The 16,484-nt window shown below is 40.8% G+C and overlaps 1 non-coding gene across 1 annotated transcript; it reads right to left on the bottom strand.

Moving 5' to 3' along the window:
* Positions 1-159: 159 nt before the first annotated feature.
* On the bottom strand, positions 160-241 carry trnal-aag (transfer RNA leucine (anticodon AAG)). Its single transcript has one exon. It is a non-coding gene; the product is annotated as a tRNA-Leu (tRNA).
* Between the last annotated feature and the right edge of the window lie 16,243 nt (positions 242-16,484).

Below are 16,484 nucleotides of genomic sequence, written 5' to 3'. Positions count from 1 at the left end.
TTGGGTTGAGAGGACGCAAGAAGGTTTTTGTTTTGTGCCTTGATGTCAAGCTGAGAAAGTATCTTTAAACACTTTGCTTAGTTTCTCGAGAGACTGCCAAAAAGCAGTTCCCTCCCTTTCGTCTGAAGCCAGCTGAAAGGGGGTCTCGACAGAAGCACCTGGCAGCGGTGGGATTCGAACCCACGCCCCCGAAGAGACTGGAGCCTTAATCCAGCGCCTTAGACCGCTCGGCCACGCTACTCGCTGTGTGTTCTCTCTTTGTCTCATTACTTGCCCGGAGGAAGCCGGGTGGGTTTTGCTCTTGTCGCCCGAATTAGTGGCGTTATGACCGTGGAACCGACTGCACCTGCTTTTTCTGAGATGCTTCCCCTCTCATGGCGAGATCTCTACTTCTTTAACACCTCTTGATAAAGATCTTCTGTTGAGCAGGTTTCAGACCTCTGCGTACAGCACCCTTGATGTCATTTTATTTTTACAGCAGCCGCATCCGGAAAGTTGTGTCTTTTACGTTTTATTTGAACAACAAAACTACATACAATACAAACAAGAGCACATATAACGTATCAAGAAAATCGTCAGGGGCACATGCTATAATACAATTACACTTTATGAAAAACGATTACACAAGGTAAATAAAGATAAGGTCCGCACAGCTTGTTCTTACATTTCGAAAGAGTCCGTAAATACCCCTTGACGTCTATTTTGAACTGTTCAAACGTAGGACTCTTCCCAGACCATTTCACTTTATACCACATTCCTAAACGAGGATGCTTCTCCTGTTTTAGAACTATTTTGGGCGGTATGGCTTATACAGCACACCCACAGTATTCTAATGGTGGACTGCAGATCTGTGCTATAGTTCAGTCGAATTCAAAGGATCCAGCAATCGTACTGGATTTGACTGGGATTCTGAAATGTCTCTTGCAAAAGTATTCGGGTTTGCTTGAACCTTTGATACAAAAAGTGATCTGATCTGAAACTACCCAGCTTACAATCTCTGAGGTAGTTGTCACTCAACTCGGACGTGATGTGGCACACATGTGCCGTGTGCCTTTACTTTTGTAAAAAACTCGTATCGGGAAAAGTTTCTTAATATTTCTTTTGATTAGCATGCAAGAAAATGTGATCATTACCTATGGAATTTCCCGCCAGCGTGGAGCTTGAATTCACAACCTTGACACTCAGTGTTCAAGAGTCACAGAAGAGGTCAGCCTGGTCTTCAGTTTGCCAACGATAAGCTCCGGCAGTGCTCCTCTGTAAAGCAGATTGTTCGGATCGGTTATGTGGGACGGCACTTCGATACTAAGATCGTTTGCAGCACACGCATGGTTTCCCCCTTCACGCAAAAAAACATAGACGAAGGAAGCTCTCTTGTCTTGGGCTGCTGACTCCCGGATTTAAAGCGCTCTGGGTGCCAGCTAAGTCTCTAACAAGCACACTATAAAGACAGGAATTACACTCTGCTCATGTCACACATGGAATGGCGAGGCTACTTGTATTCATCCACAAATGCCAAGTTTCCCACTGGTGATACACACAAGGAAATGAATGTACATTCCCCCCCCCCCAAATCAACCAATTTAAAATCAAATACCTCCCTCCTCATCTGTAGGTGGAGAGATTAATGTCAGAAGAAATACAGGTTTAAAAGTCAGGAGCATTGATAGTCCTATTTTAAAATGACACTAAAATGCTCACAATATATTAAAAAGCTCTGTAAAATGCAAAAATAATAAAAAAAATATTAAAACAAGGTAAAAAGAAATAATACACAGCTATAAAGCTCAGGAATTATCAATGGGAAGTTACAATGGGTTGATTGTGTTTCATATGATTTAAAAACAAAATGTTTGAAAAATATCCACTTACAATATGCTAAAAATGGCAAGAATACTTAAAACAGGTGTGTATTTTGTTTTACAAAATAAATAAAACAAGTTAAAAATAAATACTAAATGCGTTTAAAATTCAGGAATGTAATTGGTCAGATGCTTACGATGAGTGATGCTGGTGTTTCGTGTGATTTAGCAAATTCAAAAAAATATTCAAGAGCAAGAGCTCGTATGAAAGTTCGTAAGTATGTACGTATACATTCGAAATTTTTCATTCTTCTCACGATGGCACACCTGTGTCTATAAAACAGAGTGAAAGCTCTATTCACATTGCGAGTATTTCACAGCCCTGTTTTTACATAGATCTTTTTTCATTTCTGTATAAATAAGTATAAAATAAGTTTTGCAACGCACCAAAACTCACATGTAGTATTTGTCCATCTACCTTTACAAGTAAGGAGCGTACATGCTCATATGGCGAGCGGTCGTCAATTATTTTTCTCAGCAAGAGCTTTATACTCCGCTCAGTATCATCTGTAAAAGTATAGGCACCCAGGCCACTGGCGATGTACAGAACAGCTGATAAAATTCGGGCTAAACTGAGACACTTATAAATTTAGGATGCGGCAAACAACACATCTTTGTACTGTAACATGACCAGGGGAAGGGTCATTCATAACAGGTATTTTCGGAATGAACTACTTAAAATACTAGATATGGACCTTACAGATACAGCCATTCAAAATGAGCGGTAAAAACCCGCGGTACAGTAACCTACCTGCAGTGCACCGGAGGGCACCGCGGTAAGTGATTGGCTGGCCAAAATGACTGACAGGGGCACTCGTGGTGCATTGGTTGGTAGTGAAAAGATTTAATCATTTAATGTCTTTACTGTGCACATTTTAATCCGCTTAGTTTTGAATATTTATATGGAATTTTACCACTAAAGGGAAATTTTAGTAGCTGAGCATAAAAAGAAGAGGAGCATAACGCATCTGAAGGTCATAAACGATATTAATTTAGGAACATAAACATTACTGTATGTACATAAACTGTACTGTGTATGGCTGGTCTTGATAGTTTAAAGAAAAAACACACACCAGTCTTCCATTTCTCCCTAAACATTTTAAGCATGAAAGTTTTATGAAACGGTACCCAAATATGTGATTGCTGTATAGAATGAATTTTAATTTTTAAAAATTATTTAACACGAAAATTAAGCTGTTTACATCTTCCGCCTGAGAACAGTCACCCGTTGCTACCCAACGCAGAAACACAGCCACTAACTAGCAAAGAGAGGACATTAGCTAGCCAATATGATAAAGAAATCAATGATTATTTTGTTTATTTCTTTTGCACATTTATTTGAACATTTCCATCGATTGTACAAGCACTTGGAAACTGTCCAATCCCTAGTTCATCAAGCATTTACCGGTCTGTGTCTTCTAGGATATAATGCCAGCGAACTCTTGTTTTTATGTCCACTATAACTACGCTGGGCAAACGTTCCAAGGTCAAATTCTTCCAGCACGGGGGTACCTTTAAAGCGGAGACGACGGCACCGACATTTTTTGGCGCGCCTTCTCTTTAAAGCCCTGGCCAAATATGAAGACAGTACGTACAGTTATAATTCAAACGAAATTAAAAACTACACATCCCAGTTACCATGGTGGTGCTTGTGATCATTGCGTTTAACCAACGAAACAGGGCGAAAAATCAGTCACATGACTTTGGGGCAGAGTTTCGAAAGCTTAACCTATCAGCAACAAAGCGAAATTTACATGATAGGCTACCTCAAACTGTCAGTTACACGACTGTGTATGTCGCTTAAGCCACTCCTATTTGGCATTTTAGTTATGGAGGCGAGAAGACGCCCCCCCCCCCCCCCCCTCTGGGTGTCTGATTTGCCACCATCTTTAACTGTTCGGTGTCCGAATCGGAGTAGCTACGCGTACGAAATAAAGTTAATCCCAACTACAAAACATACAGTGCCTTGCGAAAGTATTCGGCCCCCTTGAACTTTTCAACCTTTTGCCACATTTCAGGCTTCAAACATAAAGATATAATTTTTTTATTTTATGTGAAGAATCACCAACAAGTGGGACACAATTGTGAAGTGGAACGAAATCTATTGGATTTTTGAAACTTTTTTAACTAATAAAAAAATGAAAAGTGGGGCGTGCAAAATTATTCGGCCCCTTTACTTTCAGTGCAGCAAACTCACTCCAGAAGTTCAGCGAGGATCTCTGAATGATCCAATGTTGTCCTAAATGACTGATGGTGATAAATAGAATCCACCTGTGTGTAATCAAGTCTCTGTATAAATGCACCTGCTCTGTGATAGTCTCAAGGTTCTGTTGAAAGCGCAGAGAGCATCATGAAGACCAAGGAACACACCAGGCAGGTCCGTAATACTGTTGTGGAGAAGTTTAAAGCCGGATTTGGATACAAAAAGATTTCCCAAGCTTCAAACATCCCAAGGAGCACTGTGCAAGCGATCATCTTGAAATGGAAGGAGTATCAGACCACTGCAAATCTACCAAGACCTGGCCGTCCCTCTAAACTTTCAGCTCAGACAAGGAGAAGACTGATCAGAGATGCAGCCAAGAGGCCCATGATCACTCTGGATGAACTGCAGAGAACTACAGCTGAGGTGGGAGAGTCTGTCCATAGGACAACAATCAGTCTTACACTGCATAAATCTGGCCTTTATGGAAGAGTGGCAAGAAGAAAGCCATTTCTCAAAGATATCCATAAAAAGTCTCGTCTAAAGTTTGCCACAAGCCACCTGGGAGACACCCCAAACATGTGGAAGAAGGTGCTCTGGTCAGATGAAACCAAAATCGAACTTTTTGGCCACAATGCAAAACGATATGTTTGGCGTAAAAGCAACACAGCTCATCACCCTCAACACACCATCCCCACTGTCAAACATGGTGGTGGCAGCATCATGGTTTGGGCCTGCTTTTCTTCAGCAGGGACAGGGAAGATGGTTAAAATTGAGGGGAAGATGGATGCAGCCAAATACAGGACCATTCTGGATGAAAACCTGTTGGAGTCTGCAAAAGACCTGAAACTGGGACGGAGATTTATCTTCCAACAAGACAATGATCCCAAACATACAGCAAAATCTACAAAGGAATGGTTCACAAATAAACGTATCCAGGTGTTTGAATGGCCAAGTCAAAGTCCAGACCTGAATCCAATCGAGAATCTGTGGAAAGAGCTGAAAACTGCTGTTCACAAACGCTCTCCATCCAACCTCACTGAGCTCGAGCTGTTTTGCAAGGAAGAATGGGCAAGAATTTCAGTCTCTCGATGTGCAAAACTGATAGAGACATACCCCAAGCGACTTGCAGCTGTAATCGCAGCAAAAGGTGGCTCTACAAAGTATTAACGCAAGGGGGCCGAATAATTTTGCACGCCCCACTTTTCATTTTTTTATTAGTTAAAAAAGTTTCAAAAATCCAATAGATTTCGTTCCACTTCACAATTGTGTCCCACTTGTTGGTGATTCTTCACATAAAATAAAAAATTTATATCTTTATGTTTGAAGCCTGAAATGTGGCAAAAGGTTGAAAAGTTCAAGGGGGCCGAATACTTTCGCAAGGCACTGTATATTTTTGTGGTAAGAGGGCGCAACACATCAGTATTTACTGCTATTAATTACTGTACGATTTATAGTTGAAATCTGAGCCTAGATATAAAGTTAGATATAAAGTTAAAATCTCGACAAAGCAATGTAGGAAATACAGAGAAAATAAATCCTTTCTGACATCTAAAATCAGTTTCGATCAAGGTCTCTAAAACGAACAAGAAAAAGAGGATTTTCGGAGGGCAATTACGCTGTGTTTATATAGAATAACTGATTTATGAGCAATCTAATTTCTTGTTCATTTAAAACAGTGAAATGTCAGCTGCAAAAGATCGCACCAGAAACAGCACTCTCTCTGCCTGTCATAGACGTTCAGGAAAGGCTGAATTAAGTCATGTCAAGTACAATAATTCGGTGATCAATAATAACAGTTGTAGGACAGTATATAAGGAGGATAAGGATTTTGAAGTTGACTCAAAATCTGATAGGTAACCAGTGCAAGGACTTGAAAACAGGTATAATGCATCCCTGATAGGATTCTTGCTGTCATATTCTGAACATATTGAAGATTGCTCAGTGTGGATTTAATTTCCCCAGTGAACAGGATGTGCATTTTTTAATTCTAGAAAAAAAGCCTTTCTTGATTTTTCTAGTTCTTAGTTTCTCTAGTTCCCTTTAAAATAAACTATTATTCCACAATGCAGAGTATTACATGGCCAGTATTTACACATGATATTTGTGATTTAAAGAAATTAACACAAGCAGCTTTTGGAGATTTAAGTGTTGGCTGAGTTATTGCAGGATAAAAGACTAGAGATGTTGGCAAGAAGAAGATAATTTGGGGAAAGCTGAGGAATACACTTATAACAAGAACACTTCCTTATGGGGTTAGGCATACTTTTGATGAAGATGATGAAGTTAACAGACTATATGTTTACATAGATTCTGAAATAAGGATTGTATTTTAGATTATGTGTAGTTGCTGGCATTGAACTGTGTGTTGGATGCACATGAATTGAAGGAATGGGCAAACATAGCTGATGCGGATCCACAGAGCCAGCATATTAAGATGTTTATAATTAGAGGCAGTTTGTTTAAATAACTAGGTATGGATACTGATGTGCAAGAGAGGTGGAAAGGCTGTTTCCTTAAGCCAGCACTATAAGATATTTTATTCTCAGTGAGATGCTGCCATTTCATAGTGGGTTTCTAACACTGTGTATAGTTCCATCCACACAGTGCCTTTACTTCCATCCATTTCTAATCTCTTTATCCAGTACAGAGGATTTGGAGCCTATCCCAGTAAGCAACGGACACAAGGCAGAATACACCCTGGACATAGTGCCAGTCCATCACAGGACAGTCAGACACAAACACACACACACCAGGGCCAGTTTTCCCATAAACCAATTAACTTACCAGTATGTTTTGGAGTGCGAGAGGGAGTCATATCACACATATGGAGAAAAACCATGTAACCCAGAGAGAACATATAAACCCCACACACACAGGATGGCAGGAATTGAACCTAGGACCCCAGTGCTGCAAGATAGCAATGCTAACCACTTCGCCACCATTATAAATGGATGGATATCTTAGTTATCTTTCTAGTTCACAGGTTTGCATGCATAATTTAATTTTGAAAGCCACTGAGACATCAGGTACTACTGTTGTATTTATGAAAAAGAAACAAAACAAAAAACATACTAACAACTGTGCCATCCTACTCCTTAGTTAATACATTTTATTATTCATAAACAGTTAACATTGTTAGCAAAATATTTTGAATTATATTTAACCCTATTTTTTCTTTAGTTTTGTATTTAACTTATTATATGATAGTCAGACTTAATGTATATTTGAACAATGAAAATATATTTTAACAAGATGCGGGGGAAAGTCCAACAGCTTATTACAGTGCTAAATTTAATATTATTGATTGCTAATAGTTTATGCTAACACCTAACTTTCTTAATTAGATGTATTTAAAACAGTGAACTAAGTGTAACATACTATTCAGAAATACAATCGAAAATAGTTTTGTGGTGTTTGTATGGATGAAACGTTTCTAAAATGTATAACGTAACAAAATTAAAGACGATTAAAATCTGTAATCTTTCCACTTGTAATGTCATTAGACAGAACAACACATTTCTGGTTTGTTTTAATTAGCTAGTATTAGTTAGTAGTTAGTAGTTTTAATTTAATTAGTATTGCAATTCGCACTGATTCCCTTGCGAAGATATGGACATAAGAATATTCGTGCCTGGTCAAAAAATGGCATTAAGCACTTAAAATTAATATGGTTAATAATAGTAAACTGTAACATGCTGTAACAAGATTGGTTAAAGTGCGAAGAAAATGCTTTCAGAGAAAATGTTTCAGGTGTGAAGAACATAGATCTCCAATGCAATTTCAACCAAACCTGTTCCCACACACCCTGCCCCCACTACCATTAGAATATACACAAAGCACTGAAATCTTTCGAGCTAATGATCAGGTGACCCGAGAGAGAGCGAGAGAAACACCAAGGGGTGCGGAACCAGGGAACTATTTACATGGAAAACAGGCGATCTCCCCAGACTGTCCGCCCGTTTCACTGTTACCTGGATACCTCTTTATTTAGAACTCACTAACACTGATTTTTAGTTTAGAAGGATTCAAGTAGGGTTTTAGATGAAAGGCAGCGACCTTAATCAAGCCCAAATCATAATTGAACCCATTCAGAGCCTACATTACATTTTAGCGTTTCATTCTGAGCAGAAGACCCTCACACCTGAAGAAGGCTTGCGTTTTCTCTCTTCTCTTTTAAGCATGTGTACAATGTGTAATACAATTACAATGTGTAATTACAATGCTGTAATACAATTTGAATCGTATGAGGGTGGCGGGGAAGGGGAGTTGTCTTTCGCTGGAAATCTCGCCTGCTTCTACTTTACGAGTACAACCCCCTCTCTGCCGGAGTGCTGGCTGTGACGAATTAAACCGGTTTCACAGGTTTCAATCACAGACCATGTGACATGGGAGTCAGGAAACTAACACACAGCGCCACCGGATTTGATAACGCTATAAAAACGCTATAAAATAATGTGACTAGGCACAGAACAAGTTTACAGCACAGTACAATAATAAATGCTGACCATGACTTTAGAAGCATAAATTGCCTTACACTCAATTTAAACACAAGCTGTCTTTAGCCCTCTAAGCTGGTTCATACAGAAATGTAGATATCCAGGCTCAGAACACACAGCTTCATTAGCGAATACATATGCAGGACAACTAGAGAAGACGTTTTACAGAGGATGGATTTTTAGAAACATCCCATCAGTGACATCACTGAAGTCAACTCCTAGGTACTGTAACTGTCGTGTGGATAGTTTCACAAGAATCAGACAAAGGTTTAAGCATCGCTTGTTCTAGATAAAACTGCAAAAAAAAACAACAACCCATAATGTACTTCTTTGCGGCTCTGTTTGCCCAAATCATATGTTCACAATGTGAAATTTAGAAAATAATATTACGTAACCAAAATCCGCAATATGGAAACAGAACCTGTGTAATTGTTGATAGATGATGTACTCGTAACATTTTTACAAGACGAACTACAACATTTAATAAATGACTTGTATGTACTTGATATCTCTAATCAATCCACGGCGACATTGTTAAAGCAGAGTCCCAGTAAAACGAAACTAAAACACCCTGGGCATACCGTTTCGCGCTTCTTACTAGTTGCTCAAAAGTAATTTGACCGTATGAAATGCATAATATAAACCTAGAAACATATACGTGAGCAGTATTTACGTACTGTAGTATCGGTGTTAAGACATACCTCTCAAATACTGTAAATCAAGTTAAAAATATCTCAAGACCGATTCTGGTCATAATGAAACCTTGTTTCATGTATGTTTTCTTTAAAGTACCGAGACCAGCCATAAACTGTATGTTTATGTTCCAAAATTAATATCGTTTATGGCCTTCACACGCGTTGCAGTATGCTCCTATTCTTTTTATGCTCAGCTACTAAGATTTCCCTTCAGTGGTAAAATTAGATATGAATATTCAATACTTAAACGGGCACAGTTAAGACATTAAATATACATATACATACTGTATACAGTACAGTTTTCATACAGTAATATGTTTATGTTCCTAAATCAATCTCTTTTATGAGCATGTGAAAGGCATGGTGAATCGATTCTCAAAAATTACTGTACTTTGCATGATTGGAAACAAATGCGTGATTGCGAAATGCTGTGGTGTTACTTTTACAAAGACGGTCAATGAAAAAAAGAATGTTGACCAGGGCAATACTTTGAGTTTACACTTACAGCTTGTCCAAGGTCATTCATTATTAATACTATTAGTAATATCTTCGTTAAAGACTTTGATGGCCACAGCTCAAACATGAGAGGTTGAGCTTTATTAGCTCCACCTTGCCGAAATTCCGGATACTATTGTAACTAGCGGTATTTACCGGTAACTCGCGGTATTTACCGGTAACTTGCGGTAGACTGCGTACAGCGTACCGGAAAATAATGCGGTATCGCCCACGCATTTTGAATGGCTGCATCTGTATGTCCCCCAGCTCTGAGCCCATTGGGCCTGCTGGTGTGACCAGAGCTGCAGCGTCGCCATGCTGGTGGGGGTCAGTTCGGCTTTTCTGTTGGAATGAACAGGGGGGTTACATGATGGTGCTGTCTGTGGTCTGGCTGTCCTGCTGGTCTGGATGAGGGGTGCGTAGTGTGGTGCAGGTTCTTGTCCCATCCTGCTCTTGGTCCAGGTTGGAGGGTTGCACCGATTCTGAGTCTTGTTAGCTGGTATGGATGGGTTTGGGGGTGTTGATACCAGAGTGGTCCGGGGGGGGTGCAGGTGTCTCGGGGGCATTCTTGTTTTTCTGTGAGTTCAGGTTGATTCTGTTGGTTTTGCCACGAATCTCCCTCATGCAGGCAAGCGCTCCCGCATTCCTACGAGCTCTCCCCGTACCAAACGTGCACGTGTCAATCAGTCCTCTGCTTAAACCCTCATCTGTCCCCCGGTCATTGCTCACGATTGAGATTCTCTCCTGGAGCTTACCTACTAACTACGCCTTTGCCTTACTATGACTTCTCCCCTGGACCTCGACCCCGCTTTTCCGACAACTGCTTTAGCCACTCGATTTTGTACCTTCGCCTGTTTTACGCTTTCTCGGATCCTGACCCCAGCCTGTCTCTTCATTTACGCCTCTGCCTACCGACGCAACTTCTACGCCTTCCCGGACCCTGACCCCTGCCAGTCCCTCGACTACGCCTTCGCCTGTCGATTCTGTGCCTATGCCTGTACTACGCCTTCCCGGACTCGGGCCCCTGCCTGTTTACTCCGACTACGCCTGCGTCTCGCGCCAACCCTACCAAGGGCACTGCATTGGATCCCTATCCTCAGCAGTCAGCCCCTGTGTGACAGGTTCTCAGTGTCTTGGTTACATCCGTTTGTGTGTATAGATGAAAAAGCTATTGAAGAGCACCCCCACACCCCCCACCCATCTCGGTGGAAGTTGCCATGTTCAAAAAATCCTAAAAAGATAATTAAAGTTGCACACAACAAATCATGTCTGTGTAAGGTCAGGAGGCCTGCCTAGTGAGCACAACACTTGATTATAGTCAAAAAAACAATTAAAAAATAAATAAATGTTCCACAACTCAAAGCGAGGTTGTATAAGGTTAGGGGAAATGTCTGGTGTAAAACACCTGGTTGCAGCACTGTGGCTGTTGTGCTTGAAGAGCTATTGACTCATGAATAGCACCCCCCAATCCCCATGTACCGCCTGTCTAATGGTGCCATATTGAAAAACTAAAATTCTTATTAAAAAAATAAAGAAAGGGGCCACAACCACAGAAAGGTTGTATAAGGTTCTGGGGGCTGTCTGGTGTGTAAAACACTTGGTTTCAGCAGTGTGGGTGCTGTATTTGAAATGCTATTGAGCCATGAAGACGACCCACCTATCCCAGTGTATTACCTGTAGTGTTATCTTCAAAAAATCATAAAAAATTAAAGAAAGGGGCCACAGCCACAGCAAGGTTATATAAAGTTAGGGGGCCTGTCTGGTGTGTAAAACACTTGGTTTCAGCAGTGTGGGTGCTGTATTTGAAATGCTATTGAGCCATGAAGACGACCCACCTATCCCAGTGTATTACCTGTAGTGTTATCTTCAAAAAATCATAAAAAATTAAAGAAAGGGGCCACAGCCACAGCAAGGTTATATAAAGTTAGGGGGCCTGTCTGGTGTGTAAAACACTTGGTTTCAGCAGTGTGGGTGCTGTATTTGAAATGCTATTGAGCCATGAAGATGACCCACCTGTCCCAGTGTATTACCTGTAGTGTTATCTTCAAAAAATCATAAAAAAATTAAAGAAAGGGGCCACAGCCACAGCAAGGTTGTACGAGGTTCGGGGCCTGTCTGGTGTGTAAAACACTTGGGTACAGCAGTGTGGGTGCTGTATTTGAAATGCTATTGAGCCATGAAGATGACCCACCTGTCCCAGTGTATTACCTGTAGTGTTATCTTCAGAAAATCCTAAAAAATATAAAGAAAGGTTCCACAACCCAAAACAAAGCTGGGAAAAGTCAGAGGACCTGCTTAGTGTGCAAAACACTTGCAGCATTGTGGGTGCTGTGGTTTAAATGCTATTGGTTTGTGAACAGAATACCCCTATCCCAGTGCATTGTGCCATATTAAATAAAAGCATGAGAAAAAGAGATTCAGAATGCAAAGCAGTGTCAGTGTTCTGTGTAAAAAATCGGTTTGAACATCATGGGAGCTGTTTTTAACAAGCTGCTGAGTAAAGAATATTTTAATCTTCCTGCTGTCAGTAGTATTTTCAATATAGTTGACCCTTACCTGAATGAAAACAGGGCGTAAAGGAAGGGTTTCAGAAATCAAACAAAGCTTTATTCCCATGCTTACAGTCTGGGTAATGGGAGACTGCACTGTTCTGCTTCCTATGGTCATATACGGGTTTTTCGCACGAAGCCGTATTGAACAGTATTTCTCGCGTTGTGAACGTGTGCACACAGCGGTCCCCCGGGTTCCAGTTCGTGCGTAATTACGCATCGATGAAAAACCGGAGGTTTAAAAAAAGATAATTAGCTCACTGATAGTTTGATGTAAAGAGTGTGGAAATATCCACAAGTCGTGGTCTTTAAAATGCATTTGGTTTGACGGCGTTCTGTGCTTCCATTGCGAAGATATGGACAAAAGAATATTCGTGCTTGGTCAAAAAAATGTCATAAAAACGAAAAAGTAAAGGCTGAGAAAGCATCCACAATGTATTTTATACACAAAACAAGCATTCTCGCAACTCTAAGAGGTTTCGTGAAAGTGCTACAAGCGTGCCAAAATCGTTTTCGAACTTCGAGCTAACTTTACCCCGGGGTAAAGTTAACAACGCGAGAAATACTGTTCAATACGGCTTCGTGCGAAAAACCCGTATATGACCATAGGAAGCAGAACAGCGCAGTCTCCCATTACCCAGACTGTAAGCACGGGAATAAAGCTTTGTTTGATTTCTGAAACCCTTCCTTTACGCCCTGTTTTCATTCAGGTAAGGGTCAACTATATTCACAATACTACTGACAGCAGGAAGATTAAAATATTCTTTTCTCAGCAGCTTATTAAAAACAGCTCCCATGATGTTCAAACCGATTTTTTACACAGAACACTGACACAGCTTTGTGTTCTGAATCTCTTTTTCTCTTGCTTTTATTTAATGTGGCACAATGCACTGGGATAGGGGTATTCTGTTCACAAACCAATAGCATTTAAACCACAGCACCCACAATGCTGCAGGTAAGTGTTTTGCACACTAAGCAGGTCATCTGACTATTCCCAGCTTTGTTTTGGGTTATGGAACCTTTATTTTTTTATGATTTTCTGAAGATAACACTACAGGTGGGATGGGTGGGTTGTCTTCATGGCTCAATAGCATTTCAAATACAGCACCCACACTGCTGAAACCAAGTGTTTTACACACCAGACAGGCCCCCGAACCTCATACAACCTTACTGTGGCTGTGGCCCCTTTCTTTAATTTTTTATGATTTTCTGAAGATTACACTACAGGTAATACACTGGGACAGGTGGGTCGTCTTCATGGCTCAATAGCATTTCAAATACAGCACCCACACTGCTGAAACCAAGTGTTTACACACCAGACAGGCCCCCGAACCTCATACAACCTTACTGTGGCTGTGGCCCCTTTCTTTAATTTTTTATGATTTTCTGAAGATTACACTACAGGTAATAAACTGGGACAGGTGGGTCGTCTTCATGGCTCAATAGCATTTCAAATACAGCACCCACTCTGCTGAAACCAAGTGTTTTTCACACCAGACAGGCCCCCAAACCTCATACAACCTTCCTGTGGCTGTGGCTCCTTTCTTTATTTTGTCATGAGTTTCTGAAGATAACACTACAGGTAATACACTGGGACGGGTGGGTCGTCTTCATGGCTCAATAGCATTTCAAATACAGCACCCACACTGCTGAAACCAAGTGTTTTTCACACCAGACAGGCCCCCAAACCTCATACAACCTTCCTGTGGCTGTGGCTCCTTTCTTTATTTTGTCATGAGTTTCTGAAGATAACACTACAGGTAATACACTGGGACGGGTGGGTCGTCTTCATGGCTCAATAGCATTTCAAATACAGCACCCACACTGCTGAAACCAAGTGTTTTTCGCACCAGACAGGCCCCCAAACCTCATACAACCTTCCTGTGGCTGTGACTCCTTTCTTTATTTTGTCATGAGTTTCTGAAGATAACACTACAGGTAATACACTGGGACGGGTGGGTCGTCTTCATGGCTCAATAGCATTTCAAATACAGCACCCACTCTGCTGAAACCAAGTGTTTTACACACCAGACAGGCCCCCAAACCTCATACAACCTTCCTGTGGCTGTGGCTCCTTTCTTTATTTTGTCATGAGTTTCTGAAGATAACACTACAGGTAATACACTGGGACGGGTGGGTCGTCTTCATGGCTCAATAGCATTTCAAATACAGCACCCACTCTGCTGAAACCAAGTGTTTTACACACCAGACAGGCCCCCAAACCTCATACAACCTTCCTGTGGCTGTGGCTCCTTTCTTTATTTTGTCATTAGTTTCTGAAGATAACACTACAGGTAATTCACTGGGACGGGTGGGTCGTCTTCAAGGCTCAATAGCATTTCAAATACAGCACCCACACTGCTGAAACCAAGTGTTTTACACACCAGACAGGCCCCCGAACCTCGTACAACCTTGCTGTGGCTGTGGCCCCTTTCTTTATTTTGTAATGAGTTTCTGAAGATAACACTACAGGTAATTCACTGGGATAGGGGGGTGCTATTCATGAGTCAAAAGCTTCATCACAACATCTGAAAATTTTAGATTTTACATTCTTTTTATTTCCCATGTTACGTTTAGGTTTTTCCTAGTTTCACATTTTAAATAAGCTATATCTGTAATCACAATGAAGGTGTGTTATGCAGTCTTGATGATGTGACTGTGTAACCATCAGGCACGAAGGAGAGAAAAACAAAAAACTCCAAAGGAGAAAAAAAATCTCTGGGGGTCCAAGGCCTGATGGTTGACCTCCCCTCCAGGTCCTGGTTGTGTATGACAAGTAGTTACTAGAAACAGTTCACATGCACAACCATGCAGATTGACACGGTGAATTCTATTTCATATATTATGTGAGACTAGATGTTAATGTTGAGTGTGTCCCATCCACTGGGTTGAGCAGTACAGGATCTTGAGTTTTGTAGGCTGGGTTCCTTGCTTCAGAAATCCAGGAGGATCCCTTGTCATGGGGGACGGAGCTCAATATCAACCAAAGGCACCGAAGAGAGAACAGTGGCAGGCATGGTGTGGAGAAAAAAAAAGGGTTAGACACAGAAAAAACAATTGCAACGTGGTTGTCTACTTACCCACTTGATATCTATGTTTCTGCACCTCCTAAAGAATTAGATCACTTGGGATAAAGAAGACTACAGAGACGATGTAGAAGACTACAGCATTGTTAAATATGCTTGTAGGTATGGGGCATCCTTAAAAAGGTCTGACATATATTTCCACAATTTAGGGGCTGTGTGCCTAAATGCTCTGCTACGTGCTTGCTATTGTTAACATAATCTGTTCATTGATCTAGACAGCATCCTACAACTACCTTAACCTTACTGTAAGAAAAGTATCACTTTGGTGTCTAGGCTGTTCTTTTTCATGAGTCTCCACTCCTGGAGATGTACATGGTACGATATTGAAAGCCAGTGGGGTTCGGACTTCGATGATGCAATTGTGTTTTATTGTTCCGGTTAGAATCCTTTTAGCACTGTGCCCTGTCTGAAGGTAGATAGAGTACTGTTTTGGAAACCTAATAAAAAGGAATCACCCTAGATACACTTCTATTTGATAGAAGCCATTTTTCTTTGATCTTTCTCACAACGGAGTGGAATTTCTTGATTAATCTATCTTACTAGGATGGATACAATTTTATCTGGAAATCTTTCACATAAATCATGTCATGGTGACATACTGTCGTTTTACATTTCTTTGCACTACTACAGTGATGTTAACAGTGTAGTGTAGTGATCATATTTAAAAGGGACTGTGTTGTGTCATGATTAACTTTTTTACTGTTTTCATACAGACTGTGTTTGGTTTCTGGCAATAGATAACAAATGGTTTCTAGTGATTTTGTGTTCTAGTGGTTTTCATTATTGTTTGGCAAAGTGTACGAAAGTTTACTCTTACCCAAGATAAATTTTTGGGGGGATATTGAAACTTGTACTTACGTGTCTTTTGGAGGTGAATTCTGCTGAGAACACGTTGACAGTCTTCTTGAGTTTCCAGCATGTCTTTTATGTAATGCTCGGGAGTAGGGGGTGGATGCTCACTCATCAACAGTGCCTGAAATATAAAACCGTAAGAAGGGTTACGAACTGCAAAGGATCCAAGGAGTATAAATGGGTCACAAATCAAGATCTAGGTATTTGCACAATTTGCCAGATCTCTCTTAATCAAACTCCTTTTTTCTT

The sequence above is a fragment of the Lepisosteus platostomus genome, chromosome 5 (assembly GCF_059453375.1).
Source record: "Lepisosteus platostomus isolate fLepPlt1 chromosome 5, fLepPlt1.hap1, whole genome shotgun sequence".
Classification (NCBI taxonomy): domain Eukaryota; kingdom Metazoa; phylum Chordata; class Actinopteri; order Semionotiformes; family Lepisosteidae; genus Lepisosteus; species Lepisosteus platostomus.
This window is presented reverse-complemented; position numbering and strand designations above follow the sequence as displayed.